General features: G+C 41.7%; 1 long non-coding RNA gene across 1 annotated transcript; it reads right to left on the reverse strand.

Annotated features, from left to right (window-relative positions):
* Nucleotides 1-7,993: 7,993 nt before the first annotated feature.
* LOC143162331 (uncharacterized) lies at nt 7,994-16,240 on the reverse strand. The gene is made up of 2 exons (XR_012995677.1): nt 15,682-16,240; nt 7,994-10,043 (listed from the first exon to the last, which is right to left on the reverse strand). It is a non-coding gene; the product is annotated as an uncharacterized LOC143162331 (long non-coding RNA).
* Between the last annotated feature and the right edge of the window lie 830 nt (nt 16,241-17,070).

Here is a 17,070-nt window from a genome sequence, read left to right on the forward strand (position 1 = left end):
ATTTGTTCTGATATACGCAGGCACCCATGTCCTTTTATAATTCAGATCCATAGTCTTTCAACACACAGCTGACAGTGAATACTATCCCTGCCATTAAGGTCTGCTGGGGGCGTGGGTTAAGCTGTGTCCTCACGTCCTGCAGCAGATTTGCAGTTTATGCACTAAGCTACGTGCAGTCTTATCCAAACAGCCACCATTCTGCCGATCCACTGTACTTGTGTCTTTGTTTAGCCCTCAGTGATATTCACTTCCCTCTTAGTCTGTTCCCTCAAAGTTTCCTGCAATGCTGTATTATTCCTTCTGGTTTGGCCCAGATTCCCACTGCATTGCCAAATCAGAGGTGCCTTCTGACAAATCAAAGATGCTTTCCCTGTATGTACTAAGTACATACAGGAGACTAATACAATTCACCTTCATTTTTAGAGACATGCTTCAGGATAGTAAGTTTAGAAAGACATTCAAGAATACATGCAAAGATGATGAGAATAGGTTAGGTAAGAGTCAGGCAGAGAGTAGACAGAAACAGGCGGTGGTATTAGGCATTTAATGGTCTCTTCATGTGCTGTGCCAAGAGGGGATCAAGCACCCTAAGCAATTATATGGCAAGATAATGGAGGCAAACTGAACATCCAGCAATGGCTTTTTATGTGCTTGTGCCACAGAACGCTTCAGCAGGAGACTGCCAATGCCATGAACACAAGATCTTCTGTGTCCTTGTACCATGTTTCGTTTGTACCTCTGCTGTTCCTTGAGGAATGGAGTAATGGGAAGGAGGAATTGCAGTCGCTGAAAGAGGAACTGGAGACACAGAGCTGTGAACAGGGAACTTAACCACAGGCTGGTGAACGCCATCCACCACGTGGTGTTGCACTCGTGGCTAACCACAGCAGAAAGGGAGTGATTTCCTGGTTTACATTCAGCTAAATTATCATTATGCCAGTACTATAGCATTTGCATTTTCGTTTGGGCAGGAGCATGCAGCTCCCACGCCTCATTTTCATTCTCCTTTTCCCAGACCCAAGTCTAAGCTCTTCAGTTTTGCCCTATCTGAGAAACAAAAACCAGAAGGAGGAGACAGGCTGAAGTAATAATAATGAGATCAAGTAGTAAATCAAGGAAGTTTCAACATATGTAGCTATTCTGCCATTCTGTGAAACAAAACAAATGTTGATTCAACTATAATTTAGGCTGGGGAGTCAAAGGCAGCTGAACAGAATGTTTGTACAAGTAAAAGCAACATTTCTGCTCAGATGCAAATCTGTTGCAGTTTTTAAAATACAGTTTTAACATCAGAGGTGCTAGTAAAAAGGGATGATTTTCAGGATTTTGCAAATTACAGCACAGTATATTAGGAGGAATGAGTGGCAATTTATGTGAATATGCAAGGCTATAAACCAGAGCAGTTCAGCAGCTGCTCCACAGGCAACTAAACTGGCTTTGTGATGAGAGCGAGAGCCTCCTGGAGAAGGGTAGAGTGGACAGTCATGGGAAAGAACTGTTAAAAAGCATCATTACCTGTAAGTAAGCAAGCATTGCTAGAGCAGACTGAATCGTGAGAGTCACTAGCAGGCAGCCTGGCAGACTGTCTCCCCTTCACTTCTGGAATTATTGGTTGTTTGTTGATTTTAACTTTTTAAAATTTTGTTTCCTTCCCAATGATGATGTGATTTGAATTCATCTGCATATTTGATTATTGTATTGTAGAAGTTTATTTAAGTATATAAAATTAAAGCATAGCTTCAGCTTATCCTGCTGAATTTGCACCAGCAGGACGCCTTAAATGCTCCTACTGCTGCTGCCTTGCCAGACCTGAGGACTCCAGTCTCTGGCACTGTCAAGCCAATGCTGTTCACCAGTGCTTTGTTTCAACAGAGAAATGTGGTGCATACAAGGGATAACAAAGGCAGCTCCTTTTTTGAAGAACACAAAATAGATTAAGCTGGTCTCAGCTGAAAAGGATGCCATCAATTTAGACAGCAGCCTGTTCTTTCAGCTGAAAACATGGGAAATGGAGCAGCACAAATGGGTGAACTGCTTGATTCTCCAAAATATTTGTGAGATAATTAATCTCTACTGCTTGCTTTGTTTGATAGGGGACCAGCTTACTGCTCCATTACATGCAGTGATATTGCTGAAGAAGGTAAGCATTTTCAAATGAGAGAAAAACAATTTATTTTCTCTTTAACACAACATTCTTTGTATGTTGAGAAGTAAAAAAACAAACTGTCCTTGTGTTCATGGCTCCTCAGCGCTGCAGCACTGGAAGTTTAGGGGCAAAGGAACAGTTGTAAAACAGAAAGCGAGGGCAAAGAAAGCAGTGCCAAATTCTGAGGGAGAAAGTACTACTGTAAATATACCTAATGACTAGGCATAAAAAGAAGTAGTGAGTGATTCCTCATGCTCTTGTGAACTGAAAGCAGCTTGGTGAGAAACCTGAGGGCAATCATTCCCAAGCTTGCTGGAACAGCAAGACTCTAGGATAATAGTGTTGGCTCCCCTGCTAGAGCACTCCCTCCTGGCCAATGTATGGATTAGTTTTAAGAGGGCAGTTAAGGATAATAGTACAACCTTGTGACTGAAGGAAGAATAAAACCATGATAATAAATTCAGCAGAGGGAGAGTTAGAAAATTGAGACATTTATCAGGACGATTGTCTTGCTGTGACAATAATAGTACTTACCCTGGACATCTTGGTACAAAGCAGCTTGGGCCAAGAGCATTAAAACTGCCTTAGCCCTATTTAAAAACCAAATTTCAGCTGGAATGGAGAGGGTGAGACTCCTCGTACACAGGAAATGCCTTTTTTTGAGTCCCTAATTTGAGTTTTTCATCTGTGTTTGAATTTTTCCTTAAATGGCTAGAGATCATTTCTGTCTTATTCCTCCAATAAGATGTTTAACTTCCTCATTTACTGCTCAGTACATCATTCAAACTCTCCAACTCTCAGAGCAGAAAGCACTGCTTTTGGATCTTCAGTGGAGAGTTCTCTGCTCCTGGAGCTGGAATGGAGAGACATAGCACATTCCTTCTACAGAAAGCTTTTTAGCAATTATTTTGTAGTGTATTCGTTTATCAGCAAAGTATTTTGTAAACACTTTTGTTATAGTGTCTAAATATATTTTATTGTAGCTTCTAATCAGTTTCTAAACACCATTACAAAATTAAAAAGGAAAAATCATTTGCCTCAGATTTCTTTTCCTGGCGATACCATGTATCCCAGAATTGCCAAGCGTTCCTGCCTTCCGTAGCTCTTACTTGACTTGTATGGCATTGTTGGCTGTGTTAAAACAGGCAGACTTGATCCTTATGCCTTGTCAATCTTACTTGAGATTTCAGTCAGTTATGTTTTGACTGGATTTAACAGAAAAGCTTTCCAATTTCCCCTCCCCCCCCAACTCTTTATTTTTCACTCCATCTTACCTTGTACACTGCCCCCAGGACTCTTTAGAATGTACTAAACATTGGAGCAAGACTCTGGAGTCAGCAATCCCTGCGCACAAGCATCTCCCAGACTTCTGGAGTGCTGAACTGTGACGAGCTAATTCAAATCAGCACCTCTGTGGCGAGCTTTTGATGCAGTGCCCTCGGCCCTGCAAATCCCTGCAGGTAGTCCCAGCACAGGCCAGACAGAGCACACAGTGAGTCCTGGAGTCCCCAGCCAGCACAGACATCCCAGCCTCACGTGCTGGAACGCAGAGGCTGAAGCTGTACCCTGAAATCTGGTGACAAAAAGCAAGCCTCATCTTTTCCTATGTCCTACCACATCTGGGGACAGGAAGAGTCTCACATAGACAGCATCTCTATGTGAAAGCCATTTAAAATTGCACAGTACTGAGTTCTGATCTAAGGATATCTGGTAACCTGAGCAGGGTGGGTTAACAAGACATTTTCTGATCAGACACAGCCTAAACGTGTCATTGGCAAAGGACTGGGGTGTGCTATTTGTGACCTTTGCTTCCAAATGCAACAAAGCACAGCTTTCCTTTTACCCAGCAGATGGCCAACTGCTCTTGGTAACAGAAAATAAACCTAAGCAGAGGCTTTCTTGCTAACATTTATAGCCCTGCAGATGGACACTTTAAAGGAAAGGCAGCTTTGTTAAAACATAAAACAAAAACCTATGATAACTTTGAATTCCAGGCCTGATTATTTTGTGCTCTGTGGTGGACCTCCCTTTTCTTCAGACAGCTCTCCTTGAGTAGTAAAATACATGCAAGGACTCTGGGAAGTGTAGCATGTGCTCCAGGGATGTGTGGTGGTTTACTTCTACCAGGAGTGCGAAAGGCTGCAATAACAGAAATAGTAGGCTTTGTATGCCTGGAAAAGCTTAGAAATATTAAGCTTAATTACAGGAGGAAATACAAATAAATGCTTTGAATTTTTGTTCAGTGAAACTCTATCTGCCATTCCCTGATCTTGTTCCTTCTCTGAAAGTTCATTGCTGTTCCCAAGGTTATTGCAGGTTTAGCTGGACCCAGCTGCACCCGGTGGTTGCAGTTCTGCCTAATGCCTGTGACTTTAGGTGGTCGGAGGGCGCTTCTAGATGGGAACGTGAAAGTCTAAACTTGAGCTAGTATTTTCTCCAAAGTTCACATTAAGGATTAACCCAGCAGCTCAGACATGGTACTGCAACATCCAATTACTCATCCGGAGGGGACAGGTTCAACTCACGTGCTTAGACTTATCCCTAATGTTTTGTCTCCCACCATTAGCTTTTTGACAGTAGGTAGTTACCAGCATAGGCAGGCTGGTGGACAGGCATCTTCTAGCATCAGTAAAGGTCTCACAAGGCCAAAATGAACTAGCTAATGGAAAACAAACTAGGAATGGAAACAACAAACTTTCATCCATTACTAGGACATTATGCAGTCTAACGCAGTATGGCAACCATTGGCAGACACTCAAAAGCAGGAGCATGGGGTGCTTAAGAGGCTTAGACTGACCACAGTCACAGGCTTTGTCAACCCACATCTCCAGGAACTGAGGACACAGTAGACGTCAGTTCTCCTCCCAGACCTGCTCTGTTTGCGGTAGTTTTCCCTCTTCTGCTTTTCCCGTAACTGTTACAGCCAGCGCTATTCAATCAGCAGGGAGGTATATGTACGCCCTGTCAGAGATTACTGTAGTACAGAGATTACAGAAAAGAGTTTCCTGCTTTATTTGATATAATTTCTAGCACAATTTGAGTTACTGTTGTATTATTCCTCATATATAGCCAATTAGCTTTTTCTTTCTGAAAATCTCTCGGATAGCAACACAGAAAAGAATATAAAGAAAGTGTGACTCTATGCTAGAAAACTAAGAAAACTGGCAGGAATCTTACGGGCAGATAAAGTAACTAAAATAGCATTAACAATCTTAGCAAAGCATTCCAATTTGAAATTACAAAGTCCTTTTCTATAAGCTTTTTGCAGTACTTAAACACTGATTGCAGTGTGTTGTGCAAACAGTTTTAATGTTCTCCTCTTACTGAAACAGGAGGTTATGCAACCAGACCGCAATACACACATTGCCTTTTGAAGACAAGTTTAAAAAGCAGTAAAGTATTATCAAAGTGTCGTTACAGGAGCAAAAGCTCTTCCGAATCATCCCAACTGCTCGTTTCCCAAGAGAGGGAGGTTGTTTAAACTCTGTGCCATGGTATATTATGCTTGTAAGCCATAAAAAGTAACCTTGGGAGACAGTCCCTGCACCAGTCGATGATGGGTGCTGTAAGTGTTTGCCTTTCAGAGGTGGCAAATGATACTATAAGCTCACATACAAAAGTATGTGCAAATGGGCTAAGAAATGCCAAACAAGGGGAATGAAAGGTTTCTGGCATGGAAAGCAACTAACCTGAGGGGAACTTCTGAGCAAGAAAGGCCGAGTGTGCTTCTCTCCCCTGCTAATGTTCTCTGCCATTCTGCCCTTCTACCTTGGCATCTGTTACCTTGATACGCTTTTACTATTTCCTGCCCTGCCCCAGGTGTCTCTAAGCTTAGCATTTGATTTTTGGCACCCTTTTCCCTTTCATGCTTATGCTTGTTTCGGGCAACAGCAGCTGCATGGAATAAATCCTTTGGGTTTTATAGAGCCATTGTTCAAAGCTGTGTTTAAGACTGCTCCTACACATTTGCAATAGTAAACAACTATAGAAAAGCTGGAATTAATAAAAACATAATAAAAAGGCAGAGCTAAATACTGTTATACAGTGAAAGCAATTGGAAGTATGCATGTACAAAAAGACTTCTTTGATTAGCACATTATGAAGGAATGATCATTTTTAGAGGAAGAGCATGCAATACTTACTTCATCCACCAAGATGTGTCATTGGTTTTGTGTTTTGTATCCAGTTCTGAATAAACACCACAGGGCAGAGATGTTAGATTTGCTTTCTTCATTTTGTAAGTAGATGTCACTTTAGGCCCTCTTTCAACCAAGTGACTAGTACTCTGGTGCATACTGGAACAGCCTCAGGGATGATCTAGTTATGTTCGGACTACAGTTGTTCAAAAGGGACAGAGATTCCAGCTAAGAATACAAGTCTTCCCTCTTTTCTGTCATACCCCCTTTTTGCAGAAGAGAAGCATTTGGCATACAACTCTGGCAACTCTACAGCAGCTCAGGGGCTGCCTTGCAACAGAGCTATTCCTTGAAGTCCATATTGGACCTTACTGCTAGAAAAAGAGAATGGCTTGGCTGTAGCAGAATTTTCTCTGTAGTCTTTTTTTTTAGTGGGTTACCCACAAATCACTAATTAAACGGAATGGATCCTTAGAACAGATGAATTCAGAGTTACCAGTGAGACTTGCTATTTTAAGGGCTACTTTACATTTTACAAGAAAGAAAAGAAAAGGACAGTAAACATCTTTTGATAACCTTGCATATTCCACTCACATAGCCAACTCCTATTTTGTGAAAAGCTATGTGTATAGTGTGCTTTTTTATATTATCTAGAACTTCAGAACACAAGATGGCAGTGTACATTGTAGTCAATCCAGGCTTTGAGCTGCTCCTGCTACTCAAACAGAGCATATAACATTTTATTCAGTCATATATTAATCTGATCATGTACTTGAGATATTAGAAATAAACCTAAAAGTATTTGTCAACAGCAGAAACAAATGCAATTTGCCAATAAATGAATATTGCATGAACAAGTGTTAGGTAAAGCTTAATTCAAGATTTTATCGTACATAACAACACTCTGGAGACATTAAAAGCCTCTTATGGAACTCTTCAATTGCAATAACAAGAGGGTATCCCTTTATGAAGGAATGGAAGCTGGCTCAGTCGTAAGAGCTTCAGAGCAAAATTGGCTGCTGGGGAAAAGCACATAAGAGAGCTGGCAGCCTGAAATATGTGAAAAGCTCAGGGCTCTCGGAGGAGTAGTGCAGACCACTGAAATGGAACAGGCTGAACAGTATCTAAAATTGAACAGGTGCCTTTCTATGAAAAAAACAACAAAGCAGACAACTGTTTGGCATGACAATTCAGAGAAAAAAAATTTCCACCGAGAGGCATCAAATTAGAGGATAGGTTTGGCTGAGGACAAAATTGCTTAAAGAGTCAGACCTTTCTGAGCGTAACTTCAGAGAAAGCTCATTCAGAGTCTCTCTGGGTACAAGTGGCCAAAGAGAACTGCAGTAACGAACTTTCTAGGCAACTACCCCCCGGTCTCTTTTCTTGGGTTGAGTTGAATGTTGGAATTAGTAGGTGTAGCTAAAAAGTTGTCTTGGCTGCCTTTCTGAACTGAACTCCTAGCATTTGGTTATGCGAACATAGCCTTATTAGAAAGGCTTGCTACATAGTAAAGAAAGCCCTAAGAAAAATAGCAATACTTCAGAGTATAAAATAATCCTGGAAAACATTATCCCTGTGGGACGTGTAACACTGACAAAATTGTAGGCAGTCCTGCTTTCTCCCTGGGGGATGTTCAGGTGACATTGCCTCCCTGCACCTGGACTCATGGCAGTAACAGGCAAATCAGACTGACCCAGAAGATCAAAACTCAGCACCAAGGTTCATCATTTCTGGATACAGCTCTTAGTTTAACATAGTTATTTGGAATTAGATCATGAAAATATATATATTTCTCTCAGACAGGTGTGATGTAACTATTTTCTATTTTTCTCTGCAGAATGGGAATAATTGTCGTCTTCCATTGTACTGGGCAGTGGAGAACCTCACAGCAGTGTGAGTGGAGCACGGCATACAGACCTTGACCAGCGTTTTTGATAGAAGGTGGAATTGGGAATGCTGGTCCCCGAGTCTACTTTTCTTGTAGTCATTATCCATGTGTAAAAATACCACCCTGTTCCCAATCCCTCAGTCACAGTAGCTCCAATGAAAAGTTGTCAGATTTTTCGTGGTGGTCCACTCCTGTCATTACAATTGAATCGATTGCTGCTTGTTATTGCCTTATGTTCCCACGCATAAATCACTGGGTTTATTCCAAGACTTTTTTTCCCTCTCTCTTTCTGAGTTTGCATAAGATTGAATTTGGCATTGATTCAAATCAAATAATTCAAATGTCATTTTTGCCTGGTATTTAAACTAAGGCTGGGTGTGGGGTTTTGACTAAAATAAAGTGTCTTACCTAGCAGTTTCAGTCATTTGGTCTATTTGTCACAGTAGATTACAGAAAGTGTGGTATGCACAGAATTATGCATGCACTTTTCAGCCATCTAAAATGGAGGATAAATTGAACATGTCATGGTTCTAGGGCAGTAATTTATATTGAGTACAAGCTGGGAAGGGACTGGAGCCAAAAGCTCAGATCTAAATTACCTTGAGTTCCGGGGAAATTTTAATCCAAATAAAAACTTCACAGCTGTTCATTCTATAATTATGTGAACCAACAAGAGACCACGTCTCAGCACTCCCAAACTAAAGAATTTACACCAAAACTGAAACTTTGTGGCCAAGTCCACAGATGCCCTATACTGACCCTGATCACTGAAGTTCTCTGTGTGCAGTTACTGCCTCCTGACTTCTGCTGTCTGTTGTAACCACTCCGAATGTCTCTGTTGGCTTTGCATATATCCCCATTCTCTATAAATGAACTTTTTCAGCCTGATAATATTTCCTCACTGAGAGCGTGTTTTGAGGATTCACAAACTCAAGATTTCTCATATATGGACTATTGAAGTCGGTCTCATGGCCTTCTTTTTGTTACAGGTGCTTATTCAAGGTTTGATTTGCAAGGGTGCCTCTTCCCTTTGGCAACCCTGGGAATTGCCTGCTTTTCAAATTTCAAATGCAGATACCACCAGTAAAGTCCAGTTTGAGAGGAGAAAGGAAAACATTGTCTTTTCTTGATGCTTCTGCATGGTCTTCCCTACAGTCTCTCCCATCTCCTTTTGCTTCTAGTCAAAACCCAACCACTTTTTTATGTCAGTAGTCAGCCCACGTAGACGTACAGTGAAATTCCTTCTTTAGGTAAAATAGTTCTTACTTTTCTATTCAGAATCATTCCTAATCCAACCTTCTTTTACCAGGTATAACCAATTTCCCCGTAATCATTCCTAATCCAACCTTCTTTTACCAGGTATAACCAACTTCCCCGTAATCAAAGATAATCTACCCTTCTCCCACAATAAAATGTAGCTGTATAAAATGTTCATTGTGAATAAATGAACAAATAAATGAATAAAATGTAGCCCACCCCAAGACTAAGCCCTCCCGCCCAGTATTTCACAAAAGCACCTCTTTGACCCGACCCAACACAAATCAAAATTAATTTCTTTCACATAGTCCAAAACAACTTCTTCCCCCCAAAATAAACTCTTCTCCTGTCATTAAATTGTAATGACACTTGCAAATTCAGGAAGTCATGGTGCAGCAGAATGATAGTAGTCCTAGAGACACTTCAACCTTTTCGTTTACTGCAAGCATCATCCCTCTGCCTTTCATCAGCCCATAATGTAAAAGGCGAAGTCTGGTTATGAGGGGATGGAGCAGGAAATGTCAGCAGGCCAGAGATTGCTACCTTCTGGTCCAGCACGGGCACCCAGGCTCCAGCTGGGGCTGCAGACTTCAGAGCTGTTCAGGGCAGGGAGTGGCTGCGGAAAAAGGATATTGGGGGTTATTGCTACCACTGGTACTTTCCCCAAGTAAACACTGATTGTAATAATGGAAGTAAAAGGCAATATATTTAACATTGGCAAAAGTAATCCACCTGCAAAACATGCTGGCAAATGGTATCACTGAGACCAAGTGCTTAGCAGGATTCAGTAAAAGGTTATACATATATATTCATACATTTATGTGGGGAATTAGATTGGACCTGATAAAAATTCATAATGGATATAAATGTTCACAGTTCAGGGCATAAATCAGCCACCAGCCTGAGGGTAGAAAATAACTTCCCCTATAGTCAGGTTGTTATATAATTATCCATTATACTTGTGGAGGGGGGGAAGGAGGTTGAAGAATAGGGCAATTTCCTCAGAGACATCTGGGAATTACTATTGGCAGACAACTAATTTAGATTTGATCTGGTATGGAAGTTCTTATTACATCAAATAATGTAATTTAGAATTAAAGCATATGATTTATTTTGTATTTCTTACTCTTTATGTAATCAAGTTCATGCCTGAGGGTAACTGCAAGCCTTTCCCTTATAAGGCAGCCAAAGTTAGTGAAATTCACTGTGCCGCGTTTTCTCACAGAAGCTCCTTAAAAACAGCTTCAAATTTTCGAAGGAAGTCAGGCGGAGTCCCAGGAATTTAGTTTGTTGAAAAGCTAGCCAACTAATATAGCCAACTTACTGCCTGTATTAGCAGAGAAAAAATTGCGTGCATGAACTGCAGTAAAAATCTCATATTCTGAAAAGTTCTCATTCTTGTTAAGTTTGCATAATAACCTAAAAAGACGTGCAGAGCTCCTGAACATCACAAATTATAGCATGTGGGCTACTCCAGGCTTGCTTTTTCTGCTTGGTATTGTCAGCTCACCTAAGCAAAACATGCATGTTCAGTGGATTTGTTTTCATAAAGCAACATACCTCCAGCTCTCTTGTTGCACTTGCAAACACTCTGCAAGCTAACGTAACACACACCGCATGCTAATAAAAACAGCCTTTGTGACCTTGCAAACAGACAGCTTGACTGAAAATGGTTTGATTAACAAACTGTAAGTGAATACAGAAAATCATTTACGTTCGCTGCAAGGTTCAAGGGATGTTAGCTTCATTCTACTGTAGTTTCTGGAATGCACGATACACTTACTGTAATTCTAGCATAAATTATCATCACAATAGATGTGGGAAACCGAGGAGCATTTATTAACCAAACATCTCACCAATTTTCAGAACAAAAAAAAGCAGTAGTTGGCATCAGTCTCTCTTAAGCATTATTTCTGTTCCTAGTAATACTAGAAACATTGCACAGCGATTGCTCAACGTCTGGAAGGTTCTAGGGCCACAAGCAACAAACACTGTGGTCTTATGAAAAAAAATCTTCCCATGCAAACTTGAGTGATCTATTAGGACAGATTTATAAAAGGAATGGCTGAAGAGAAGGCAGCAGATGTAATGTAGTAGATTTTTTTTTAAGGTTTTAAATCATATTCCATAAAAATCTTACTTGAAAAATGAATTCAAGCTGGCTTTGCTAGGAAAGCTGTAAGTTTGTCGTGGAGCACCTGTCCCCTGGCAGCGGGCGAGGATGCCCCCCCAGCTGGGGCTCCCCCAGCTCAGTGCCAAGCGCTGTAGGTGTTGGAGGCAGGAGGCTTTGCAGGCTCTAGTTACCAGGCTGTCCTCGTTTAACACGCAGAGTCTGCAGAAGCAACGCGACTGCTTTATGGCTTTCTTGGAACAAATAGGGCAACTCCCTTAAGCACGATTAACTCTTAGCAGTGGCAACGTTATCAGCCCTGAAGCTGAATCTCAAATGAGAGTTATGATCGTATGGGGTGGGCCTTGTTGGGACCATTTGACACCAGTCTTCTGCCAGTCACATGCAGTTTTGCTGTGTCTCCTGCCTCCTTATGTGGTCCTGCTGCTACTAATGACACCCTGCCAGCAGCAAGCTATTGCCCTGGGAAGCTCTCAGGCTGCTTACAGCCCAGCTGCCTCCTTCTGCCAGCTACCAAACTGCTGCTCCGGCTCCCACATAGGCTCCTCCTTCTCAAAGACGGCTTACAGTACGCTGGAAACCCCAGTATATACTGGGAACCCCAGTACATACTGGGAACCTCAGTACGGTGTTGCAAAGACATATGATATATTGAACTGTGAGGAGATGTTTGGGGTATGATAGATACGGGTGTGAGGGCTGATTTTTTTTTTAATATTTTCATCAGGAAAATAAAGTAAACTTCAGTATGCTGCTGACATTTACAATTGTACATCGCAAAAAGCTGCAAATACCAATGAAGAGATAATTATAGATGGGGTGTAAAGAAATGATGCACTCAAAAAGTAATAGTTTTGATCTAGAATAAGGCAAATTGATAAATAGTATACAAATAATTCAAATATTTTTTCAGTGGAAGAAATAGCCTGAGTAGCATGTATTGGAAAAGAGAATGATGGGAAACTCTCCTTCTTCTCCCCTGGCAACTAGATGAGAGTTTGCACAGGATATGGCAAGGCAAAAGAGCAATGTCATTTTGGACTCCACATGAAGAGCTGTAACAGCATCAGGTTAAGTCATTTTCTTTATGATTTTGGCTTAAAATATTCAGTTCCATCTACAGCACTATCAAAAAGACAAAGGATAAATGAGAAAGAGTTCTGGAAAATGCCAGAATAACAATCAACAGCTGGAGGCCAGATTTATTTGGAAATACGTGTACATGTTTAACTTGTCCAAACCTTTAAGGGTGATTAAGGGGAACCCATAATGGACGACTTTTTCTGGAACAGAGTACTTAGAAATGCAAAGTAGAAAAAAAGGGTCAGCAGGTCAGGGGCTGCCAGAGATCCCAACACTGCTTTGTTAGCTGCTGCCGCTCAGCAGCCGCCAAATTACTCTAGTAGCAGATCCCAAAAGAGTGCATAAAAATGGGGGTTGCATTTATATTCTGAGAATCAAGGTTAGTTTTTGTTTCCCCAGAAACTCACTTCCAGAGACAAACCTCCCTGTTTCTACCACGTAATTAAATAAAAAGTAGGCACACGGTCCAGTATAGTGCTGAGGATCACACCGACTGCTTCATATTGCTTCCTATTCAAATACAGTCTTCATTCATCCCTAAGCCTATGTGTTACCCTCTCCCTATAGCACACTAACAGAGATGAGATTAGGAGTGAGGCTAATGGGTGGCAACACCATGTACATAATGACATATTTAGGAGAGGAGAAAGAGATACAAGTTAAGCTAGAAAGGAAAAAAAGAAGAACCAGGCAAAATACCAACAGAAACATCGTGACTCCAGAGTTTCTGCATTTCTGACTGTTGCCTTCATACTGAGGCATAGAGGACACGTCGACACTGGAAGCCAGTCTGTGCAACTTGTTCAAGGTATTACCTCTGCTGCCTAGCTAGCAGTGAGGCCGCATGAGCATTCCTACGCAGCACTGGCGTCTGCCCTCCTGCCTATGCCCATCTTCACAACCCTGAGCACATTTGGAAGTTAGCATCCCACCAGATGATACATCAGGACAGGCTCAGCACTGAGGGTTGCTGATAGCTACAGGCTGCCTACATAACAGCCCTGCAGACAAGAAGCAGAGCATCCTGTGCACGCGGCTGCTCCAAGAGCAGCTCTTGCAGAACAGTGTGAATGGAGTCAGCAGGTTGCTTATATTTTAAACATGGTAAGTAAGGACTGCTCGCTGGGTTAGCAGGATATATGGGGCATGACAAAAGGCTGAAGGAGTAAACAACGTTATTTTCACACATCATGTGGCTATCAGGAGGAAAATCTCAAAAAAAAAGAGAAAAGACGAGGGAAAAAAAGTGGCAATGAAGCAACCAGCTTCTCCCTTTCTCTTTGAAAATCAGAACAGAAAATAACTTGGGGTTTCCCCTATTTAGCAAATGCTTTTGTTATAGCAGAGGACGTACAGAATGATGTTAGAGGTTAAGGTCTTTCCTAGAAGAGATTATGAATGTATCATAGATTAAACACTATTTGAGTTATTAATTCTATTTCTATGGATACCGCTAGTATACTAAAATACTTCGATAGGACAGATATTCCACCCAATGTTTGTGTTATCTGTCTCTTGCATCAGCAAATGAAAGTCAAAGAGACCTCCGTATTATTCTCGCTTTCACACTTTCTGGATTTTTTTGGGGGTAGAAGGTGCAACAAAAGATCCATGAACAATTATAGTATGCATTTGAGAAATGTCTAGGCTGTCTGAGCTCCTGGGAACACTTGAGAATTTAAAGGGAAAGATAGGCAGGGAGGAGCTGGGTCAGCTCACCTGTGGCATAAATGTATTCCAACACTTAGAGGATGGTGGGGAGTTCAACAGCATGTCAGACATGGGGTTCCGACTCCAAAGCACATGATGCACTTTAGACTTTTTGTAATATGTTTATTTATAGTTAGTCTGGATTCAGCAGTTGAAGTCTCAAAACTCAGTCTTTTAAAACTATTCCCAGTACATTCAGTGCAATGCAGGTTGCAAACATTTCTATTCATGGAATTTAACTTGGATTTTAAATTGCTATATATATGGTGTCATTAATTTTGGAATAAGGTCCTTCATCTATTTTAGCTTATTTCAATATTTAATTCTAAAACAGTTATTCTATTCTAGAATTATTCCAGAATTGTCTTGGCTCCAGAAGGTCATAGAAGTATCTTTCATCAGACATACTGATATTGTAGTATGCCCTGGGTAAAACAAGAATTAGGATTCTAGTTGAGTTAGGAGCACAGATCACATCATTTATTATCTGCAGATGCCAGGACATTAAAACTTTCAATTGTTTTCCCACCAAACTGAATGAGGCAGTTCGTTAATACAATTACCTCTGTATAATTGGAAACTAAATCAACGATGACTGCGTGATTTGAATATTACTTTAAATAATTTCATTTTTATGATGCTATTTTGTTGTACATGGCATCGCCAAATAGCTTATTCATTTTCCTGCTGACTGTGATTTGAGTTTGCGCCTTTCTTTGAGAAGGAAGAAGCACATTTTCAACCTTTCTAGTTTTCTGGGATAAAGCGTACATTGCTTTTAATTATTTAGGCTGACACACATTAACACTAAAAGTCCATAGTCCATAGTGAGTGAAACAAGAGGGAGGGACCAGGAAGAAGAGTAGGCCCCAGAGTTGGCAAGGCCCTTACAGGAAAACAGGAATTTGGGGTAGACAACCAGCACAGAACTTGAATGTTGCGAAGGATTTCCCCTGCTCCTTTCAGAGGAGCATCCCTAGTCACTGCCTGTTCGCTCTTTTGGAAAGAAGCAGTTTTAAAGTATTTGGACAGGTAATAGGAAGAAGGCCCACAGACTACTCACTCTGTGTCATGGTCTGTTTGGATCTCTCAAATTTACAGGACGATGTACTCTGTAAATTAAACTTTATTTTATAAGCTCATTAGGAAAGAAAACAAACACGACAAACAAGGGCTCTATCCCCTTTGTACAGGCTGGTCTAGCACATGAATTCACTAATTCATCACTTAAGTCATGAGGTTGCTAACTCACAAGTTCTCCAATTCATAACTCACAATTCATTAACTCATAAGTTAATGTAACTCATGCACCTATGAGCAAAATAATTACCTAGGCAATGGTGAGAGTGCTCATCCTTCCTCCTCCGTCACAGTGCGGGCATCCCCTGTATCACACCAGGAAGCACGAACATCAGTGTGTTATCAACAGTTTTCATCACAAATCCAAAACATAGCACCCATACAGGCCTCTATGAAGAAAATGAACTCCATCCCAGCCAAAACCAATACAATCTCCACAGCTTATTCCATACCATTTACATCATGCTCAGGTCCCACGCTATCCAATAGATCCTCATTAGCCACTTTCCCCCTTCCCATCCTTTGATATATACACAGATATCATTCCCTTAGCCTATGAACCACCCCTATAAAATGCCCATAAAATGTCCATGAAATGTCCATTGAGTTCATTTAGTTCAGGACTTTGTGCTCCATCTGTTATGGTGGTCACTCAGGACAGGAGAGGTGGTGTGTTGCGTGGAGTTATTGGGCACCAAAGCCAACTCAGGTCAGGTCACTGCTGCACTTGCACTGCTTCTTGTAAGGCTTCTCCTCCATTGGTTCAGGTGGTTCCTGCTATAGTAATTCCTATAACATGCAACTCAGATCATGGGTTACAACAATTTAAAGGTATTTCCATTACAATCTCCACCCATGGTCCCTTTGGGCCAGGTTATAGGGTTTAACATTGCAACGAACTCCTCCCCTTGCTCCTAGCCGGGCTAGCAACAAGGGGTTCCTGCTACAGTAATTCCCATAACATGCAACTCAAATCCTGGGTTACAACAATCTCAAGATATAGGCATTACAAGCTTTGCCTCTGGTCCCTTTGGACACCGCAGTGTACTTCTACCCTTGCCTCTGCTCCAGTGTGGACTTATCCACAGACCCCAGTCCCTTAGGGGCGGACCTGCTCCAGTGTGGACTTACTCATGGGCCACAGTCTCTTCAGAGGTATACCTGATGTGGCCTAGACTTACCCACAGCCACAGTCACTTCGAGGTGTACCTCCTCCAGCTCAGCCTTATCCATGGGCCTCAGTCCCTTCAGGGGTGTACCTGCTGTGGTGTGGACATGTCCGTGACCACAGATGTTTCTGCTCTGACATGGACTTATCCACAGGCTCAGACACTTTGGGACGTCCTGCTCCTGCATGGACTTATCCACAGGTCAAGTCCCTTCGACTCAAGTTGACCCTGGAGTTCCAGCCTGTCTAGCACAGCAGCACAAAAACAGCAACACAGAAACAGCAGCAATGCCCTGGCCATCTGCCAGCCCAGGCACATGGCCACTGCTGTTATCAAAATGCTCCCAGGCACAGCAGGGTAAGATGATAAGCACTACAGCAAACAACAAGAGCAAAAAGCAGCCACTAACAAGCACTAGACACTAATGTACAGCGAGGGAAGCAAGCCCTGTGGCAAGCACAGGAAGAGTC

Source organism: Aptenodytes patagonicus, chromosome 6, assembly GCF_965638725.1.
Source record: "Aptenodytes patagonicus chromosome 6, bAptPat1.pri.cur, whole genome shotgun sequence".
NCBI lineage: Eukaryota > Metazoa > Chordata > Aves > Sphenisciformes > Spheniscidae > Aptenodytes > Aptenodytes patagonicus.